Below are 21335 nucleotides of genomic sequence, written 5' to 3'. Positions count from 1 at the left end.
TTAATCAATCAAACCCTGATGCATTTTATTTTAAGTTGACTGAGAAATCCTCTTCCAAGGTTAGACTTACCCACACAAAATTACTATATTCAAAGTCCTTTATTGACCAGTTGGTTGTTGGGGGCTATGAATTGTGGAAAGATACCACTGACCTTAAATGTGTTTGGTGTTCTAAAAGGTGGCAAGTGCAAGTCACTGAGGCTTTGCATTCTGCATGTCTCGTCCCAAACCATATGTTGTTTATGAATGCTACTGTTTCACAAACCACCTGCTTTGGATTGGGTACTTCTAAAAAATTAAATGTGCCTTCATTTCCTGATTTGATCGAATTTCCCCATTGGAATAATTACACCAGTTCTTCCCTGAGTGATTTACAAGCCCTGTTGAAAAATCCCTCTTTTAATGTCTCCAGCATTATTCCGGAAAGCAAAATGGCAAAAAAGTGCAGATTCCTGCCAGCACCATTTTCTGGGTCTGACCCCTGGCTATACAGAGGTTAGAGTTGATCCCCCTTTTCAGACTCAACATTCAGTCACCACCTATTCTGTAGGCAAATTATGCCAGAGTCGACTCAGACATTCTACCTTAGCATCTTCTAAGCTGCATTTGTCCAAGCTGACTGGCACCGTCGACTTAAATGGTTTTGTTAAAGGTCCTGCAGCAGGCAGATCGCAAAGATGGATATATGCTGCTTACAACGAGGTTTGGAAACCGTCCCAGATTGAAGCTGCTTCTAGGCTCAGAGCTATAGATCAGGCCAATTTAGAAAAATTGTTTGCCATTGTAGATAATAGCATTAACACCCTTTCCTCCCGCATTTACACATTGGACAATATTGTTTCATCTGTTGTTGATTTTGTGCAAGAAGACGTTGATGTACTGTACCATGGGCAGAATCAATTGCGTTCTGTTATGCAGTTTGCATGGACTCTTCAAACTTTGAAAAATGGCAAGGTGCCTTGGGATTACATGAACATGAGTTTGTTGTTTTTGCCTTTTAATTTTACTGTTAAACAACAATTTATGCCAATGAAGGATGCCACGTTTTCACTGTGGTATATTGAAAAACTTAACCGTTACCATTTTCAGTGGACGAGTCGAATTCTGCAGTTTGGCTCATTCATGGGTTGATAACTCTACCTTTTCCCCTGTTTAAATTTACGTCTTGCATGAAACACTATGCCATAGGTAGATTTGAACCTTTAGGTAGCGCTTATCTTCATGAAGTTTTGAATCTCCCATTCACATATAGGTGCTTGAGGGAAGGAAAGGAAGTTTATTTGAAAGATGAACATTGCACATCCATACCAGATCATTCCTTAGTCTGTGGAAATCTGCAATTGCACGGTTCTTGCAATGTCCAGGTGCCAAATCTTGCGTGTGTTTTGAAAGGCACCCTCACCCCAGCTATTACACCAACTTTCACACTGCTAGCAAACTGTAGTTATTTATTGTTGAATAATGAAGATTGTTGTGGTATGCTTGCCGGTATTACTTATATCGTTACAGTTTCCCAGCGTGTGGTTTGCTGTAAGAATGTCTTTTTTCCTCCTCCACATGGGAGGCTCGATGTTTCCATCTAGCTTTCTATTCCGACCTTAAAAGCAGAGTTCAACAAGATGAGTCGAATAAGAGCTCTTTTGTCCCAGAAGGAAGTCCTCCTTACATCTGCATGTGAGACATTCGTCCTTCACGTTGCAAATACTCGTACTGAGGTGAATACCTTATTAAACTCAGAACTGGATTGTGGATTTGAATGGGCCCTGGATTTGTGTCTCTGCAACACGGTATCTCCTGACCTGGATTTTAATCTACTAATGAGTCCCTTAGTTGCTCATGAAATAAATTGTTCTAGTTTCGGGATTATGGCCTGCGCAGCGTCTCATGGGGTTCTATAATTGGAACATTTGGACTGCTGCCAATGACTTTCTGGTGCAGTTATATTGATGTAAGCCCGAGTTGTCCTCTGATGATGCTAGAGGCTTCGGCAATCGAAGAGCATGTATGTTCATTTCCATTACTAAATTGGATGGCTGAAATGTTCATGGATGATGACAACGACTTCCTATTGAAGGTGGTTGCAACGTATGGTGCCTATACGCTGTTGGATTGAAGTGTGACGTATTCTGCATCATAGACACGTACTGAACTTGTGAAGATGTTTCTCCCCCTGTACTGCCTTAATATTTTTCTTACTTTTTGAGGTCTTTTTCACACCATGACCGCTCGTGATTGTTTATACTAACTTGGTTTCTTTTTAATTCAGATTTTACTCCCAATTCTCAAGTTTGTCAAAATTCCTGGACTTGGTTCTGTCTCATTCGAATTAGAACTCTGCGTTCTATGAATCTTGCCCCCTTTATTGTGCATTCCCCGATCAAGGGCGGGTGTAGTATGGCCTAGGACCTGCTTTGCGTGCATGTTATGTTAGCATGGCTTATTAGAAGTTTAAATGCCATTTAACCTTTTGCTGCTTTTGCACACAACACTGCATAGCTGTTTTTGTAAGTTAGCCTTCACAAAGGTCTATACATAAGAAAAGGTTTGTTTTTGACATCGCTAGACTTACATCGTGCCACTAGCCTGCACAGTGAGTGCTAAAGCCGCCAAGGTTATCAAAACATGTTAGTTGTTTTTCGACATGTTCGGGTAACGTTTTCTAGACACAACATTTTGGCAGCTGTGAGCCAAGTAAGATTCTGGCGTCCTTATTATCGCACACTAGCCATGATTTTAGACACTTGGAAGATATCCGTTTCCAGGTATGCAGAGAGTCTATGCTGATCCAGATATAATTTACTCTTACTGAGCGGAAAGGTAATGGGGTCTCCCAAAACAAGCCTAAAAGACCTTCTGTAATTTATAATACATAGGGCCATATTATCAAGAAAGGGAGATACATCATCGCCGCTTTTATCGGTAGGAAACTGCCGCTAAAGCGGCGATAATGGGCTTGATAATATGGCCTTGTGTATTCCCATAGCAGCCCAGGTTAACATCAGAACCCGTTTCCTGCCGATAAAGCGGCGATAATTTAATCGCCTGTTCTTGATATTATGGCCCATAGTTCCTATATAGGGAGGGTGTTAAAACTAGGTGCTAAAAGACCTGTTTTTACCATCATTGTAATATGATTCCTCCTTTTGTATTTTATGGAATTGTAACCATGCTGACCATATTATTTTTAATCATATGTCTGCTTATGTTGGCTAAGATACTCCACATGAGATCACGTCGTTAAAATAAATATTTTAACCTTACTGTGTCTCTTATTTACTCCTGATGTGGACTGGTATGAGAGTATAACAAAAGAGTGTTCTCACTTCCCACCATTCCTGAGATGGTCCTAGGTCGCATGTTCTAGGTTGTCTAATCATTGGTTACTTTGCTATAGGACGAAAAGCTAATGTGACACTGATGCTAGCTGGTTGGGGTTTTTCTAGGTACGAGGATGAGTTTCTGGTACACCACAAGTCACTGACGCCCTAGGTCTCTGTGCACAATTCTGTGTATGAGCAGGATCCTTGCAACAATGGGTCTGATTCACTGGCCACCATTGTTGGCCTACTGGGCAAATAAATCTAAGCCCACACCTGATCCAGCCAGCATAGTATCTCCCACTCCACCCTGAAGATTGCCCATTCCCAGCAGTCAGCCAACCAGCCACAGCATTGACCTACTCCAACACAACCATCAACCACTTATAACCCTCACATCCAGGTCAGACGAGTTGGTTCCCCTCCCATGACAGTGAATCCTAGGCCTTCTCTCAACCATCTGAGGGACCTACCATCCCTGTTGAAGAGCAGGTATCCCCTCCTCCCCAGAGCCTCCGTCCAGCCACCCCACCCCTGCTGGTGGACCTGACGGTCATACCTAAGGCAGTCCCATGCGGAGGCGGCTGACAAATAGTCATGGTGGCCAGTGGGAGGAGGATTTTTTCCAACAGTAGGCTGATGTGAGGCAAATCATTGGTGCAATAGTGGCTACTCTGTCTGGCATGTTAGACTCACTACAGGACATACACCTATTCCCACAGTTGGTTGACAGACCGACCCATGTCTTTGACAAGATGGAAAAACCTTGGCAAGGCATGTCAAAAAAGATAAACTACATCATAGTCATCTATGGGAAGAAGAGTGCAAGACACCATGCCTTGGCCATAAAGATGATGGAGGGAATGCTGAAACAGATCCAAAGTCTTCCTTCATGGTCAACACATAGAGGGGACCTAACACATCTACCTGCACCACATCACACCCAGCCACCTGTACCACAACCTGCACAGGGCCCCCCAACCTTCACAGGCACCACCACTGTTGCACATTCCCCCCTGTACACACTCCCTCATCCCCTATCAAGGCACCTACCACACCTATACAGGCAGATGCACCCTCTCTCCAGGCACCTCCCCCACCTGTACAGGCAGATGAACAAACACAGTAAATACACCTACTCACAGCGATCCACACCACCACAATTGCAAAGTCGCAAGTGAGATCCCCCATGATCACTGTAAAATATGTTACCCACAATATATATCAATTTAAAGATATTCCTCACAAGTCAATACTGAGTTTTGTAATATGTTATGATGGTCAATTGATTACCCAGGTGATATGCCATATATGTGATGATAAATGGTGTGAGTGAGACTTGTAGATTTGTAGGACCATCTGAATAACAAAGTATCATATGGAAAGCATAGCTAAACTACTCCCGAGGTATACGTCCATACTTTAAATCTAGTAAATGCAATGAACAAGACCGGACAGAGGTGTTGTTCCCAAAAAATATGTTATATATTATTGTATAAAAATAAATGCAGTCCATTGGAAAGGGAGAAAGGAAATCAAATAATGGTCTTCATGCAGAATGGGAAAGGGACTTGGAGTGGGTTGGGCGAAATAAATGAAACATGTCAGGAAGTGTCAGAGAAACCAGTCCTTCCGCTTTCTGTGACATCAGACGCCAGGACTCACCGCTCGCCTTCATGTTCGAAGCTTTCATCGTTCTCATTAGCTTCGAGCTATATCAATATTATTCGAAGGCCATATTTACCATCAAGACCCGTTAGATACCTTAAAATTAGGCCACCTTTGCTGCACTGAATACGAAGCAATTATCATTCAGTTTTTGACTGCCTATGGACAATTGTGTTTCATATTTGAAGCGCCAGGGTTTTCTGCTTAACTAGAAGTTAATTCTTTGCGAGTCTGTGAAGTTATTCCCCATCCTTGGGCCACTTTTAGAAAAAGAGAAAAGGCTTAATACTCCTTTAATTGGTTATTCGGTTATACTTCGACTATCACGAAGCAGACATCTATTCATACTGTGACGTTAATATTAAGGAAGCATCAAATCTGTGAATCTCATAATTTTGAAGATTATATCATCAATTTTATTGGCAGTTCATGTCTGTACTTTTTAAAAAGACACCGTGAATGAAATTAAGTAATCTGTGGCTACTCCTGAAGAAGGCGCTGGTTCGCCGAAACGCGCGTCGATAATTTTATTTTGCCACTTATCTTTGCCTTTGTTGTATTTTTTATCTGTGTTTTTTATATTGTCATTTTTAATGAATTGTTTATTACAACTTTATGTGCTATGTATTATATACTGTATTTTTATACAGTTTTTTAACTGGTGTATACAAAAATACTTTCTTGTGAACTATTAAAATGTGGTTAGTAAAGACAGAATTGTCCTTGTTTTGCTAATTTTCTCATATACCACTGTGTAGACATGTATATACAATTGCCTAGGTATTGTTTTTCGTCAAAGAGAAACCAGTCCTTACAGAGGGAGGAGAAATGGTCCAGTCATCGGTCATCCTCCTTTTCCATGATGTAGAGATCCTCCGCTTCTGTGGGTTTCTCCTGGCTGACCGGTGCAGGACCAGACACCCCACGGGAGTGGAAAACATGAGTGGTACAAGGTAAAACAGTGTGGGCAGACATACAGGGTGACACAGGGAGGGTGGTTTGGGAGGGACGCAGTACCAAGGCATAAAACATCACTGCACCCAAGGAAGGGACGGTGGCATTGAGAATGGCCATGTCTCTTGCATGTTCCTCTCGGAATCTATGCAGTTCATCACAGATCCGAAGTAGAATCTGAGAGGACATATTTGGCTCTCCATCAGTTGCCACCATCACTTCCTGGGATGCAGCCACAAGAGTGACAAAACAACGAGGGGTTTGGGTCTCACATGAGGGTTGTAGGTAGTCTGGATGCCTAAGATGGCGGACGCAGCTTGGATCTGCTCTGTGCCCAATCCCCCGTTTATCCTTCCCATTGCTGCGCCATTCCTGTCAGAGATGGCACACCAGACACGGTGGGCACTGCTTAGCCCCTGCTGACCTTGGTGGCAGATTTCTGGAGAACACCGGTGCACCTGAACCTCCAAAACCTAGGGTGCGGCCTGAAGTGCGCCGGAACTTGTGGTCTGTCCCATGCGCCTGCAGTCCCCCAAGTTTGTGAAACACCAGCCGACTAACCCGGGCGGTGGTTACCGGAACCATGAAGCTGGCCAGCATTATGACAGTTCAGTGGGCCAGACACAGTGCAAACCCCGCTCCACATTAGAGGCTGTGAGATTGCGGCCTACTGCGGTAAAGCCTGGAAGGCAGGTCTGAACTCGCCAGCTTGTGGATCCTGTATTGCTGCGACATAGGGCGGTCTGCTGTTGGATGACCAGACTTGACCTGAGAACCTGAGAGGCCCCTACAGCCACGGGGCAACAGATGACCCTGCCAGCCCACTGAGCTCAGACCATGCCGTGCCAGGTGAGGTGAGTCCAGCTTGATTGGTGGAATGTATGAGAGGCCAGAGCGGGGGGCCAGGGGTCGATCAGGTCCAGGCCCCCCCAGTGATGTGATGCCATGGGAGTAAGGGGGGGGGGGCGTGGCTTGAGCGCCGAAGGGAATGGCGGCGTGAGCCCGGAGCTCCGCGCCTCTTCCCCCGCGAGAATCCTGATCCAGGGCCCGTGGAGCCCGTGTGTACCCCGGCGCCAGATGGTGGCCCGGCGGTGACCGCCTGGGTGTGATTTGGGCAGCCGGCGACTCCGCGAACCCGAGAACGGCCGCCGATCGCGGCGGCCTCTGGAGCAGCTGAGGGACTGGCGCCGAGCAAGATGGCGGCCGCAGCGAAACCCTGGTGAGCGGCGGCTCGCTGAAACTCTCACTGCCGGCGTGCAGGGTGAGGGCGCGACAGCTGAGGGTGCCGTGCACCGCACGGAAAGGATTGTTTTCCCGGCAATCGGCTGCGGCGAGCAACGCTACCGGTAGAAAGCGAGGTGGGCGTGGCCTCCTGGTGACCCCGTACGGCGGAGATCTGGCAGCCCGGCCCGGACTTAGGCATCGGCCGGCCCGGTGAGCGAGGGAGGACCTCCTGGAGAGCAGGGGACCTGAGGGAGACGGTGAGAGCTACAGCGCACTCTGGGCCCCCCCCCCCCCTCCCCCACGGCAGTGGCATACGCGTCTCGTGGAGGCGCTGGGTGAACCCACGGAGGCTGCAACGAGCGGTGAAAGGGCCCCTGGCATACGGCCTGTTACACCGCCTCGGTAACGAAGTGCACGGTACCCCACAGCACCTGGGGGCTGGACACGGCGAAGAAAGCACAAACTGCGACGCCCATCCCGGGGCGCAGTGGCCGTCTAACGAAGCCCCGAGGAGCAAAGGGGCGACACACGACGCCGGAGCCGGTGGGCAGTCGGGGTGACCGAGAGCAGCGGGCCGGCCACGATGGGAAAGCCGAGGACTAAGGCGGAGGAGGCGGCAGCGTCAAAGGCAGGAGAAGGGGGCCCTGCGGAACAGACGGACCTACAGCGGCTGCAGGACCGAATACTGGACGCCATAACGGCCACCAGGGATGCGCTCCACAATGACATAGCGCAGGTGGCGTCGGGGCTGGGCCTACTCCGGGCTGACCATGATAAACTGAAAGACAGAGTTAAGGAGGCGGAGGTGGCGATCGGGGACATGGCGCCAGCTCACAAGGCGATGGAGAGTAAGCTGACGGAGGCCCTGGACCGCATAAGCACCCTGGAGAGACGGGCGGAGGACGCCGAAAATAGAAACCGACGCAGCAACATTCGAGTCGTAGGTGTGCCGGAAACGGAGGGGACGGGAGACATGGTTGCCTACATGGAGGAATGGCTGAAGACGGTGGTGGCGCCAGAAGGACTATCGCCATTCTTCACTCTGGAGCGGGCCCACAGAGTCCCCTCAGGATCACCCAAACCTGGACTCCCACCCAGACCGATCATTGCCAAGCTGCTACATCACAAGGACAGAGATCTGCTCTTGCGTAGGGCCCGTGAGGACGGCCCCTTCCAGATTGCCAACAGCAAAGTCACCCTCTTTCCGGACTTCACCTTTGAGACGCAGAAACAGCGCGCCTCCTTCCTCACGATCAAGAGGGAATTGCGGACCGAGGGCATCCCCTACTCCCTCCTATTCCCAACCAGACTGCGAGTGGTGGTGGACGACAGGGCGCTTTTCTTCACGACATCGGCGGACGCTTGGGACTGGTGGGAGACGTACAAGGCCGGGACCGATGGAGCCAGAATAAGAGAGGAGCGGGAGAAAGAGCGGGAACGATCGCCCAAGCGGCAGCGGAAATCGAAAAGACTCTGGAAAAGAGGCAAGGGGCAGCTGGGCCCAACGGCCTCACAAACGGAGGCGGAGAGGAAGGCGGCGCTGCTGGAGGTGGGGAAGCTCGGCCGAGCAGAGGGCTGCGAGTCCAGAGGGGCCTCAGACTCGGACACTCATGTTTCGGCCTCTGGCTCGGAATCGGACTTGTCGGGACTACATCGCATGGAGGGGCCACTGGTGACACCGCAAACGGCTGATGAGGTCCACAATATTTGAACTACTGTCGATGCTGATCGGGTAAAGTTGGGGCTGTACGGGTGAGGGGGTAGCTGTCCTCGCACACAATGGGGGCCGGGGTGCACGGCGGGACTCGGGGCGGTTGATCCATGAGGAACTGGGGGGAGGGACGGAGCTGGGCGACACGGCCTCCCTTTGGACAAGGCCGCACTCCGTAGGCCCTTAAGGCACCCACAGCTGCGGCTGTGTAGTTGAGACCTGGGCCACCAGGTACGGGAGTTTGGATGGGGACTGGTATTTCGATATTGGGGCCTGTTCTGGGGGAGGGGGGGGATTCCACAGTTGGGGATTGTTGGTTTGTTTGTTTGACACTGCTGACCCTGGGTACGCCATTGACAGGGCTGTTGGGGAGTTTTGTTTTTCACACAGGGGGCACCATCACCGCCGGCGGGCTAGACCTGGGAGGAGGGTTTCGACCGGATCACTGGGATAATGGCTAATGCAAATGTTTTGACTTGTATGACCTGGAATGTCCGGGGCCTTCACACTATGCAACGCAGACACAAAGTGCATGCCTTCTTAGTACGGAGAGGAGTACACATCGCGCTGCTGCAGGAGACGCACCTCACACAACGGGAGGGGGAGGCCTTACAAAGGAGATGGCGGGGCCAGGTTTACCACACCAACTATTCAGCTTATGCGCGAGGCGTGCTCATATGGGTTAGGGCGGGCACACCTTTCCAACTCTCACGGCAGTGGATTGACCAGGAAGGGAGGTATGTGGTGGTGGAGGGGAAACTCGAAGGTAGGGATATTGTGTTGGCTAGCGTCTATGCCCCGAACACGGACCAATTGGCTTTCTTGGCTACACTGTCGGGAACGCTGGCCCACCCCCTTGCGGGCCCGGTCCTGCTGGGGGGTGACTTTAACTCCATTGCCGACCCCCTGCTGGACAGGTCTCACCCCCCCCTTCGTGACTCCCCGGTACACAGAATCTCTAAGGGAAGGAGGGACTGGCAGGAGAACTGGGGACTCGTAGATGTCTGGAGAGGGCAGCACCCGACTGAGCGGGATTACTCGTTCTTCTCAGGGCTCCATGACCTGCACGTCCGACTAGATGCCATACTTTGCTCCCGGGAAGTGCTGCCGTGCGTCACCAGCTCGGAATATTTAACGAGGACAATCTCAGACCATAACCCGCTCTTGGTCCGACTGGCGTGGGTTATGGGGAAGCCCAGGGTTCCGCTCTGGAAACTGAGGCCTGAGACACTAGAGGACCCCCTCTTCGGGGAGGCCCTTGCAGAGGGCGTGACCTCGTATTTCGCGGAGAACGCAGGGACGGCTACCTCAAGAGCGGTGGAGTGGGATGCCTTTAAGGTAGTGGTAAGGGGCATCTGCATCCGAGACTATGTGGGTGTGCGGAGGGTACTGCTGAGGGATTTGACGAAGGTAGACGAGGACCTGAGGGAGACGGAGAGGAGGAGGCCTGGGAGGCCCGAACTCCAGGACGCCCTATGCTCGGCCAAGGAGGCGGTAGCCGTTGAGGTGGAAAGGCTTCGGGCTTTTGACCACAAGCGGTACGTGCTACGCTCCCATGTAGAAGGCGATAAGGTGGGCACCCTCCTGGCATGGCTGTCGAACCCCTCCAGAAGGTGCGCTCCCATACTCCAGCTGCGGGATGCGACGGGAGTGGTACAGCAGACCCAACTGGGCATAGTCAACGTGTTCCAGCAATACTATGAGGGCCTGTACAAGAGCGACCCGGGCGGCAGGGCGGAACTGGTGGGTCCCTTCCTGGCTGACTTGCCCCTAGGCCAGCTAGAGGCGGAGCAGGCGAAGGACTTGGGGACGGACATTGACGCGGGTGAGATATGACTGGCGGTGAGGCGGATGGCGAGGAACAAGTCGCCGGGGATAGACGGACTCCCCATAGAGTTTTATGCCAAACACCTGGACATACTGGCCCCCCGTCTCCAGACTGTTTACAAGGAGGCAAAGGCAACGGGTCGACTACCGCAATCGATGAGGGAGGCGCTGGTGGTCCCACTGCCGAAGCCCGGCAGAGAGAGCACTGACCCCACGTCGTATAGGCCTCTATCTATGCTCACCGCCGATTATAAAATCCTGAGCTCCATTTTGGCGGCGAGACTCCTACCGCACATGACGGGGCTGGTACATGACGACCAAAACGGTTTTATACCGACCCGCAACACCACGGCCAATATCAGGCGGCTCATCCGCATCATGGACGGGCTCACCGAGAGGACAGGGACGGAGCTGGTCCTGTCGGTTGATATTGAAAAGGCCTTCGACAGCCTCGAGTGGGACTACCTCTACGCTGTCATGGAGCGCTTCGGCCTGGGAGCTGGCTATATCCACTGGACTAAGGTCCTTTACGCGGAAGCGATTGCGAGAGTGAGGGTAGGTCCGGCGGTATCCCTACGGTACCCGGTGGAGCGGGGCACTCGACAGGGCTGCTCCCTATCGCCGCTCCTTTTTGCGCTGGCCATTGAACCGCTGGCGGCGGCGGCCCGGACGGGGCGGCACTTCCACGGAGTGCAGACCCGTGACGGACATCATTTCATTTCGCTATATGCTGACGACTTATTGCTTTTCCTCCGCGACGGAGGGGAGGACCTGAGGAAGGCGGAAGCTTTACTTGAGAGATTCGGAGAGATGTCGGGCCTGCGTGTCAATTGGCCCAAGACAGGCTTGTTCCCGCTGCTGGAGGGCACTGCCCAGCCGCAGCACCAGTCGGAGGCGACCTGGAACCCTACCTGCATGAAATACCTGGGAGTTCATATCTACCACAAGCCGGAAGACTTACTCGAGGGCAACCTGGGACGGTGCGTGCGCGGACTGAAGGGCAGCATGTCCTTCTGGTCCACATTACCGCTATCAGTAGCGGGCCGGATTTCCCTGCTAAAGATGGTAGCCCTGCCGAGATTACTGTACTATTTCCGGACGCTCCCAATTTGGATACCTGGTTCCTTTTTTAAACTCCTCAAATCTCAGATCACGTCGTTCATCTGGGGAGCGGGACGGTGCAGAGTAGCGCTGGCCACGCTCTCTCGCCCGAAGGATGAGGGGGGGCTGGCGGTGCCGGACTTCGAGCTCTATTACCTGGCGGCCCAATTGCAGATATTCACGCAGGAGGTTGCGAGGGTTTTCCGGGGCCCTGAGGAGGAAAACTTGAGGGGAACGCCCAGGCACGTCCTAGCGTACATAACCCTCCAGCAGCGGCTGGACAGTCGGGATTTATCGCTGGAACAGCGCACATACCGGCAATGCTGGAATCGGACCCAGAGGAGAGCGGGCTCCCGACGCCCCTATGCGCCTGAGATACCACTGGCCATGCTGACGGCGCTGCCACATGGCGGCGATTGGTCGGGCCTGCAGGAGTGGGAAGTAGCGGGAATCCAGATGGTTGGGGACCTCTTTGAGAGTGGAACACTGCTCCCGTTCCGGGAGCTGGCAGACCGATTCGATATTTCGAGAGGGGGATTCCTGCTGCACGCAGCGGTGACCCGGGCGATGCATGCCCATTGGGGCACGGGACTTGGAGAGCCCGAGACGGCGGCGGCTTGCCAATACGCCGTGATGGCGGCGGGCACGATTAAGGCAGTTACGTGCCTGTATAACCGAATGGTTAGGGAGAATATCCCTCCTCTCGCATCCCTGAAAGCCAAATGGGAGGCGGATCTGCACAAGGACATTCCAGACACGACCTGGGCGCAACTTGTCCGCAGGGCCCGTAACAGCACAAGGAACGCCAGGTTCCAGCTGATACACTACTATGTGTTGCACAGGGCATATATGACGCCAGGTAGAATACGGCGGTACTTTGGAGACGACACAGCAACCTGCCCCCGGTGCCCGGAAGAAGAAGCTGAGTTAGTACACATGCTATGGGCGTGCCCGCTCCTGCAGGACTTTTGGCAAGAAGTGGGGGAAGTACTGAACGAGGTGACGGAACGATCGCTAGAGTATGGACCGGCCGAATGCCTGTTGCACTGGTTCCCCCACACTCCCAAAAATAAGCTCACGAGTAAGTTCATCGACATGGGGTTGATGATAGCGAAGAGAGAGATTACCAGGAATTGGAAGGCGCGGCTGGGGCCTACTCCACGGAGGTGGCGGCAGGAGTTTCTGAAATGGGCCTCGGCTGATAGCACACATAGATACCAGGTAGCGCGCAGGACCCCTAGCCAGACAGCAGCTGACACCGCGACGGCATGGGAAGTAATGGTGCAGGCGCTCAGGGACAGCGAGGCTGAAGCACAGGAGGAAACTCCCGGAGGGGAGGGCATAGAGGGAGAGAGTTGAGGCCCCAGGAACAGCAGGTACACGGGGAACATGAGGCTAGCTTCCCGGAGGTAGTTTTGATGAAGCCTTAGGCGGGGGATGGTGTGCGGGTTGGGGTGAGAGGGGGGGGGGGTGTTTAGGGGCTAGCGTGGGGAAAGGGGGAGTTGGGGCTTAGCGCGCAGTTTGGTAGGGTACTAAAAGTAGGCATACACTTCCTCCGGACATTAACCATTTCTCTCTACGGAACGTCAGGCATGGCAGTGCAGATACTTTACCGCCGCCCGACCCCCGGGTTGTGGGCCGGAAGGCTGTGTAATGATTAACGAAATGTACTGTATATCTGCTGACATTTAGACTGCTGATGTTATCCGTTTATTGGCCTGTACAGGTATGTCTACAATAAAAATTATTTAAAAAAAAAAAAAAAAAAAAAATGGGAGTAAGGGGGTGATCTGCAGCAAGGCTGGGCATGGGGACTACAGGGTGGAGTGCTTTTGCCCCATTTAGTGGTGCGCACCACAGGACACGGCGAAGAGGAGGTGGCATGAGGGTTGATCCGGGCCCGTGCTCCGAAGGGCCCCTTGGAGTTCATAAAGTTCCTTCCTGGAATCCATCGGCGTGGGGAAGGCCCGGGGACAAAATCGGGCCCAGGCCTCGCCCTACTAATCCCCAGATTTCCTCTCTCTGAGGCAGGCGATCTATTGGCAACCTCTGTCTGGCCAGGGCGGTAGCAGGGCGAACATCAGTCTGGCAGAGTGCTCGGGCTGTTCGAGGAGCCACGGCACTGATTGCCGTTGAGGCTTGGAGCCTTCACCCTCCCAGTCTCTGCGGGGTTTGGGAGGAACATCCACCCTAGACTCTTGCCCCCCACTGATGAACCCCAGTGAATGACACAGGGTGGGCCGACACGAGGGTCATATCAGGCCCAGATCGCTTACCCGGCATTCCCCTCTCCCCTGTGCCCAGGAGGAGCTCTAGACAGACCTAAAGAGCTAAATGACAAACCCCCCTACTGGATCTGCCTTAACTGGGGATGCTGGGAGATTGGACCAGGCAAAGCTAACCAACGCATCAGTTCTGTTGGGTGCATAGACGGAACGAGCCTGGGCTGCACGGGTTGGCCACTCAGGGCAGTGGCCGTGCAGCTCCAACCACAAGGGGTGTCTCCCTGCCCTCGTGCTGAACGGAGGCCTGGGGTCTGCTGGTCGGACCAGACGACCACTCATTCATGCTAAAGAAGTGGCCCCCCTCCTGTAGCATTGACCAACAGTGGATCGGTCTATATGGCACTGCTGGGGTGGTGGTGAACCAGGCGCCCCCTGGCATTCCTGTGCGACATGGCCAGTCAGTTGGCACATGAAGATACCATCCATACCACGCCATGCATATTGTCGGTCTGGGCTTGAGCAGAACAGCTGCAGGAGACAGACCTCCTAATCCTCCCTCTCAACACCACGGTCTGGTGCACCACATCCGCTGTCCCCATATGCCCAGTGCGCAGCAACTAACCATGGGCCTCCTCCGCTCTGCCACTCAGCAGGTGGGGACAACTCGAGACACTGGGGAAGGTTCTTCCTCTAGGACAGAAAAGCTCATGGAATTGCAGCGCCCTAAACTCTCTACCAAAATTGACTATGTGCTGCAGCAGTGGAGAAGATTGGCACATCGCTGGATCAGACGGGCGCATCCCTCGAAACTAGGATAGATAAAGTTGTGTTGAACTTTACACTTTTGAGGACTGATCATCAGAAAATAACTTACTATGCAAGGCTGAACTCACGCTTTCTGACCTACAGCCCAAGGCCCGCAATCACACGGCTGCTCTGCAGGATTTACTGGACCGCTGCTGTACCCTCGAAGATAAACTAGATGATGCGGCTATCGTAATAATGTGCGTGTGATTGGCCTCCCTGGGGGACCAGAGGGGAAAAACCCGGTCAAATATGTGGAGAATTAGAAAAGTTAATGCACTGGAACAGATCCCGACACAGCGGAATGAGACACTGCATGTGGCGGCAACCCTACATGCCACGGGATCGTCATCCTCCTCCACGGCATCACCATCTAGATCCGGTGGCTGCGTTAACTCCTTAAAGGCATAGTCTGTGGACTCGGACTAACCTCACCTCCCTGATGTCACCCCTCAGACCTCGGATATCATCGCCTTGAATAAGCTGGAAATCACTAACTGCACCGGCGTACACCTCCCTAAGCATTTAGCCGATAGATACATTGCCCGCGACCTGGTAATGTAATGCATGAGTTAACATAACAACATGCACACATGGTGGCATTTTCTCCTTCTCTTCTTTCAATGTTACTTTATTGGGGGATGGGCCGCACAGGTCACCTACGCACTCACCAGCCCTTCCCAGATTTATAGGCTGGCTAAGCATTAGCTGCCATGTTTCGGCACGTCTGTTTCGGTTAACTCCCGTTAGGAGTTCGCTCTTATGCAGTTCCAGAATTTAGCTGTAGATTTTTGTTTTTTCCCAAACAGTTTCTGTTATTCCTTGTGAAGCGCTGCTGAACCATGCACTCTTACATTTTACGACTGCTCTGTGGTCGAAATCCCACCTACACAACCCCTCCTAATGGTACTGTTAACATCATCACCTGGAACGTGAGAGGGAGTCATACCCCCTCGTGTAGGGAATCCATATACGCATACCTCCAGCCTAGATCCACTGGTATTGCCTTGCTCCGGATGACACATCTGACAAGTATAGAAGCAGCTCGGTTGCGACACCACTGGCGAGGTTGGGTATACAGCACTAACTTTCCTTCCATAGCTAGTGGTGCACTGATCTGGGCGAAGGCCGGCATCCTCTGGGAGGGGGAGGAGGTGGTAATAGATGCCAATGGGCTCTATGTCTTCCTCAAAGGTAAACTCAGCAGGCAGTCCCTCTTATGAGGTTCAATATATGCCCACAACATTGACCAGACCATCTTCCTTTGTGGCTTATCTACAGTTCTATCCAGCTGGAGTGATGTCCCATGGCTCTTAGGTGGTGACTTCAAGTCAGTATTAGAAATCTCACTGGACCGCTCTTTCCCACCCCTCATGCGCACAGCAGCATCATCTAATGCACAAGCTTTACATAACTTTTAGGGCATTGGTCCCTGTCTGATGTATGGCGAGCACTCAATTTGGACTCCCATTTATACCCCTTCTACTCACCAGTCCACAACTTATATGTGCGACTGGATCGCATACTGGCCTCAGCTGCACTGCATCCTTTAATCCAGTTTACAGAATATCTTGGCCACACACATTCAGATCATAATCCCTAGATCATGAGGATAAGTTTCGGATAGGAGACCGCCCACAATCCCTACCTGGAGGTTGCAATTGGCAGCACTTGAAGATCAGGCTTTTCGCAGTTCCCTGGGAACATCAATGCTAGACTATTTTGAACACAACGTCGACTCCACACGCTCTCCATCAATAGATTGGAAGCTTTTAAAGTCACAACTTGGGGCACTGCTTGGGCCTAACATGGAACATCCGCGAATAACTCAACACTTCCCTAGATATTCTAGAACGAAAACTCCTATGACACAAATCCATTTCGGTTCCTCATCCTGAAGCCAAATCAAAACTCGATGCATTACAATCAGACCGCCTTGAACCTACGCTGTCATAACTTCTTAGTCAACCCGCATGCACACATGCCACATCGTATAGGGCAGGTAGGTTACTTGCTTATCTCGTACAGCAGGGACATCCCCAACGTCCAATTCTCGCCATAAGCGATTATTCGGGACGCATGCGATACATGCAGTCAGATATCCACACAGCCATGACTTGTCACTATTCTACTCTCTATACATCCCAAGCACATGTGAACTCCCAGTAAATGAGTGCCTTTTCGGACTCCGTTGAGTTGCCCACGCTGTCCCTTGACCAGCATCTGGCGTTACAGTAGGGGAGGTGCGGGAAGCACCAATGTCGTTGGCATCGGGGGGCCAGGACCGGATGGCCTCCCCACTGAAGTTTTTTAAGACATATCCCGACACACTTATCCCGCACTTGCATGACCTCTATTGCTCTGCAATAGACAGCACCACGCTGCCACCTTCCTTATATATGGCCAATGTGGTTTCATTACTGAAACCGGGCAAGGACACCATGACCCTGGATTCATACAGGCCCTTAGCGATTTTAAACACTGACTATAAAATTCTAGCAAAGATTATCCTCACCTCGGCCCATCCCGACCAGAATGGATTTGTCCCTTCCCGTAATACCTCCCTCAATCTTCGCCGTTATTTTAGCATCATTATGATAGAATGGCCTCGCTCGGGATGCTTAGTTTTAGACCTAGAGAGAGAATTTGACTCTCTCGATTGGAACTATCTTTTTCCTACCTTGCCCAGATTCGGCATCAGGACCTTCTTTACTGGGCTGGTTAAACTGCTGTACAAGCATCCAATTATCTGAGTTAAAATGGGTCCTTACATTTCTAAGTCCATAGCAATAGGTTGCGGGACCCAGAAAGGCTGCCCCTTATCCCCACTTCTTTTCTTCTTAGTGCTGGAGCCTCTTGCGGCATGTGTCCGAGCTCGAGGGGACGTGGGAATTCCCCTTGAGGATGACACACATGCAATTTCTCTATACGCAGATGACATTCTGCTATATGTTAGAGACCTTCATTCCGTTCCTCCCTCACTGGACTTGGCATTGTCATCATTTGCTACTGTATGTGGTTGGGGGTCAAGTCCATCCTTTCCCCCTTCTCTATGACCACCACAGACCGGGGATACTCTCTGAGTGGTGTCCTGGTGTCATGGTGTGTTGACACCTTCCGCTATTTAGGTATTTGTATCTATCTGTGCAAAAACGATCTTTTTGATGGCAACATCACCAGAGCATTGACTGCTATTCAGTCCCAGATATCCTTCTGGGGGACTCTCCTGCTATCCATCTTTGGCAGAATCACCATCACCAAAATGGGGATCCTGTCTTGGCTTCTTTATTATTTAAGAACCTACTACTCTACATTCCTCCTGCCATCTTCAACAAATTTGAGAAAACAATTAGAGACTTTATTTGGGGGACATCCAGACACAGAGGGCCCGATTTACAGAACTAACTTAAGACAAAATCCTAAACTTACTACTTTTGGTATTCACAGAAGTTAGGATTTTGTCTTAAGATAGACTTAAGACAGACTTAAGACAGATTTAAAATAGAATCCTAACTTAAGTCTGTCTTAAGACAAAATCCTAACTTCTGTGAATACCAAAAGTAGTAAGTTTAGGATTTTGTCTTAAGTTAGTTCTGTGAATCGGGCCCAGAGTTTTCAATAAAAAGCTCTTCCTACCCTCTGGACACTGTGGTCTTGCTGTACCAAATTTTGAGCACTATTATTTGGCAGCTCAGATACAGTGGATTGCCAGGTGGCTGTCTTCCTGTCATCTTTCAGGCACGGCCACTCAACACCCCTCTGATCCGCACCTCTGTCTCCTAAATCAGTTTCATCCATGTGCACGACGCAGAGACTCCCTGTTACTCTGAGTGGCCTATATATGCTACAGAAGATGCCTATTTATCACCCACGCCACAAAACCCTATGCCATCTCTATCACTCTTTTGGGGACACCCAGGGCACAAAAGATTACCAGGGCAGCAGAGCTGCAGGATTGGGACGAAGCCGAAATCTATGATACTGGGGACTTATTCCGAGATGGTGCCCTTATTCCATACACTGAGCTTATGGTGGAGAAGGGTCTTCTTCCAGGGCATTTCTTGCTACATTGTTTAGTCCTCAAATCCCTCTCATCCAGATTGGGTGGCCTGTCCACAAGCCTCCCGTGCATCATACAATCCAATACTTACACATTATGGGTGAAGGGGGTCACTTGATGAGGTGGTTCACAGCGACACTCCGTCAGCATGCTGCAATCTCACTAGCCCCCTTAAAACTACAATGGGAGGAAGATGTAAATGTAAATGTAAATGTAGACGTATTTGTAAAGCGCACTGATACCCCGGCAAGCAGTGTGTCCTGGCGCTGTACTCATACCGCTAGGGAACCCGTCCTGGCTTTTCACCGTGAACTGTCCACTCCTAGGCAACCCCAGGGTGCAACCAGGCATCCCCAGCGCTGTAGGGGGCCGTTGTGGAGACTAAGCAAGCTATTACCCAGAGTTGCAGCTTGGGACTCATGCTCAGAGTAGGCACCGAGGCGAGAAATCAGGTCCGAGGAATTATGAGCCCAAGAATCGCCAAGATCAGCCGAGGCGGGATTTGAACCCTGGTCCCGACCAGACCTCTGTACCAGGGACTGCCGCTCTAAGCAGTGAGCCACACTCCTCCACTAGATCCCGGGTGTACCTTCTCTGAGTCCGAGTGGACAGTCATCCTGGAAAGCCCCACTCACATCCCCACACCAGTGTTTCCGCCAGATTTTGTTTATTTTACACCGAGCATACCTCACCCCAGCCAAAATTAATAAGTACTTTCACCGCACAGACACTGCCTGCCCCTGATACCACTTAGTCAAAGCAGACGTCTTTCTCATGCTATGGCACTTCCCCGATCTGGTACACAGACAAAATATCGAGTTTTAAATTTCGATATACAATTATATCGAAGTTTAAATATCGATGGGACATAATATAGAAGGTAAGTAATATCGACAGTCTTAATATCGATATTAGTATGATATTAGTAATTTCGAAGTTTTAAATATCGATGTCAATAATATCGAAATAAATAATTTCGATGTTACTAATATCGATTTTTAAATAAATTTTGTGTATATTATATTGTATTTATTATGTTTTATTATTTATTTTTAATGTAATTTAATTAAATATTGTCTTTTAGTATTGTAGCGGGTTGTAGGTTTATAGGGGAATAGGGTGGGAAGTAATTTAATTATGTTAAATTAATTATTAATTAGTAGGAATTATTAATTAATTAATTGAAAATACATTTTTAATTAATTGTAATTAATTGATTAATTGATAAATATGTTCTGTAGCGGGTTATGGCTTTATAGGGGAATAGGGTGGGAAGTAATTTAATTATGTTAAATTAATTATTAATTAGTAGGAATTATTAATTAATTAATTGAGAATTAATTTTTAATTAATTTTAATTAATTGTTTTAATTGATAAATATGTTCTGTAGCGGGTTATGGGTTTATAGGGAAATAGGGTGGGAAGTAATTTAATTATGTTAAATTAATTATTAATTAGTAGGAATTATTAATTAATTAATTGAGAATTATTTGTAAATATTTTAATTAATTGATTAATTGATAATTATGTTCTGTAGTGGGTTATTGGTTTATAGGGGAATAGGGTTGGAAGTAATGTAATAATGTTTAAATAATTATTAATTAGTAGGAATCATACATTAATTAAAAATAATTGGTAATTATATTTAATTATTTTGGTAATTATTTTTAATTAATTGATAAATATGTTCTGTAGCGGGTTATGGGTTTATAGGGGAATATGGTGGGAATTAATTTCATTATGTAGAATTAATTATTAATTAGTAGGAAGCCTACGTTTATTTTTATTAATTGGTAAAGAAATTTAGTTAATTGGTTATTAATTTTAAATAATTAATTAATTGATAGATGTAATTTATAAGTATGTAATTTAAACCCCTACGCTATCCAACACTTTCCCTACTGTTGCACTCTCTGGAGTTGGAATAGTAATTGTTACCCCTACGCTATCCAACACTTTCCCTACTGTTGCACTCTCTGGAGTGGGAATAGTAATTGTTACCCCTATGCTATCCAACACTTTCCCTACTGTTGCACTCTCTGGAGTTGGAATAGTAATTGTTACCCCTACGCTATCCAACACTTTCCCTACTGTTGCATTCTCTGGAGTGGAAATAGTAATTTTTACCCCTACGCTATCCAACATTTTCCCTACTGTTGCACTCTCTGGAGTTGGAATAGTAATTGTTATCCCTACACTATCCAACACTTTCCCTACTGTTGCACTCTCTGGAGTTTGAATAGTAATTTTTAAACCTACGCTATCCAACACTTTCCCTACTGTTGCACTCTCTGGAGTTGGAATAGTAATTTTTAATCCTACGCTATCCAACACTTTCCCTACTGTTGCACTCTCTGGAGTTGGAATAGTAATTGTTTCCCTGACGCTATCCAACACTTTCCCTACTGTTGCACTCTCTGGAGTTGGAATAGTAGTTTTTAAT

This window comes from Lissotriton vulgaris, unplaced genomic scaffold (genome assembly GCF_964263255.1).
Source record: "Lissotriton vulgaris unplaced genomic scaffold, aLisVul1.2 SCAFFOLD_251, whole genome shotgun sequence".
NCBI lineage: Eukaryota > Metazoa > Chordata > Amphibia > Caudata > Salamandridae > Lissotriton > Lissotriton vulgaris.
The sequence above is the reverse complement of the archived record's forward strand: the minus strand, read 5'-3'. Positions refer to the sequence as shown.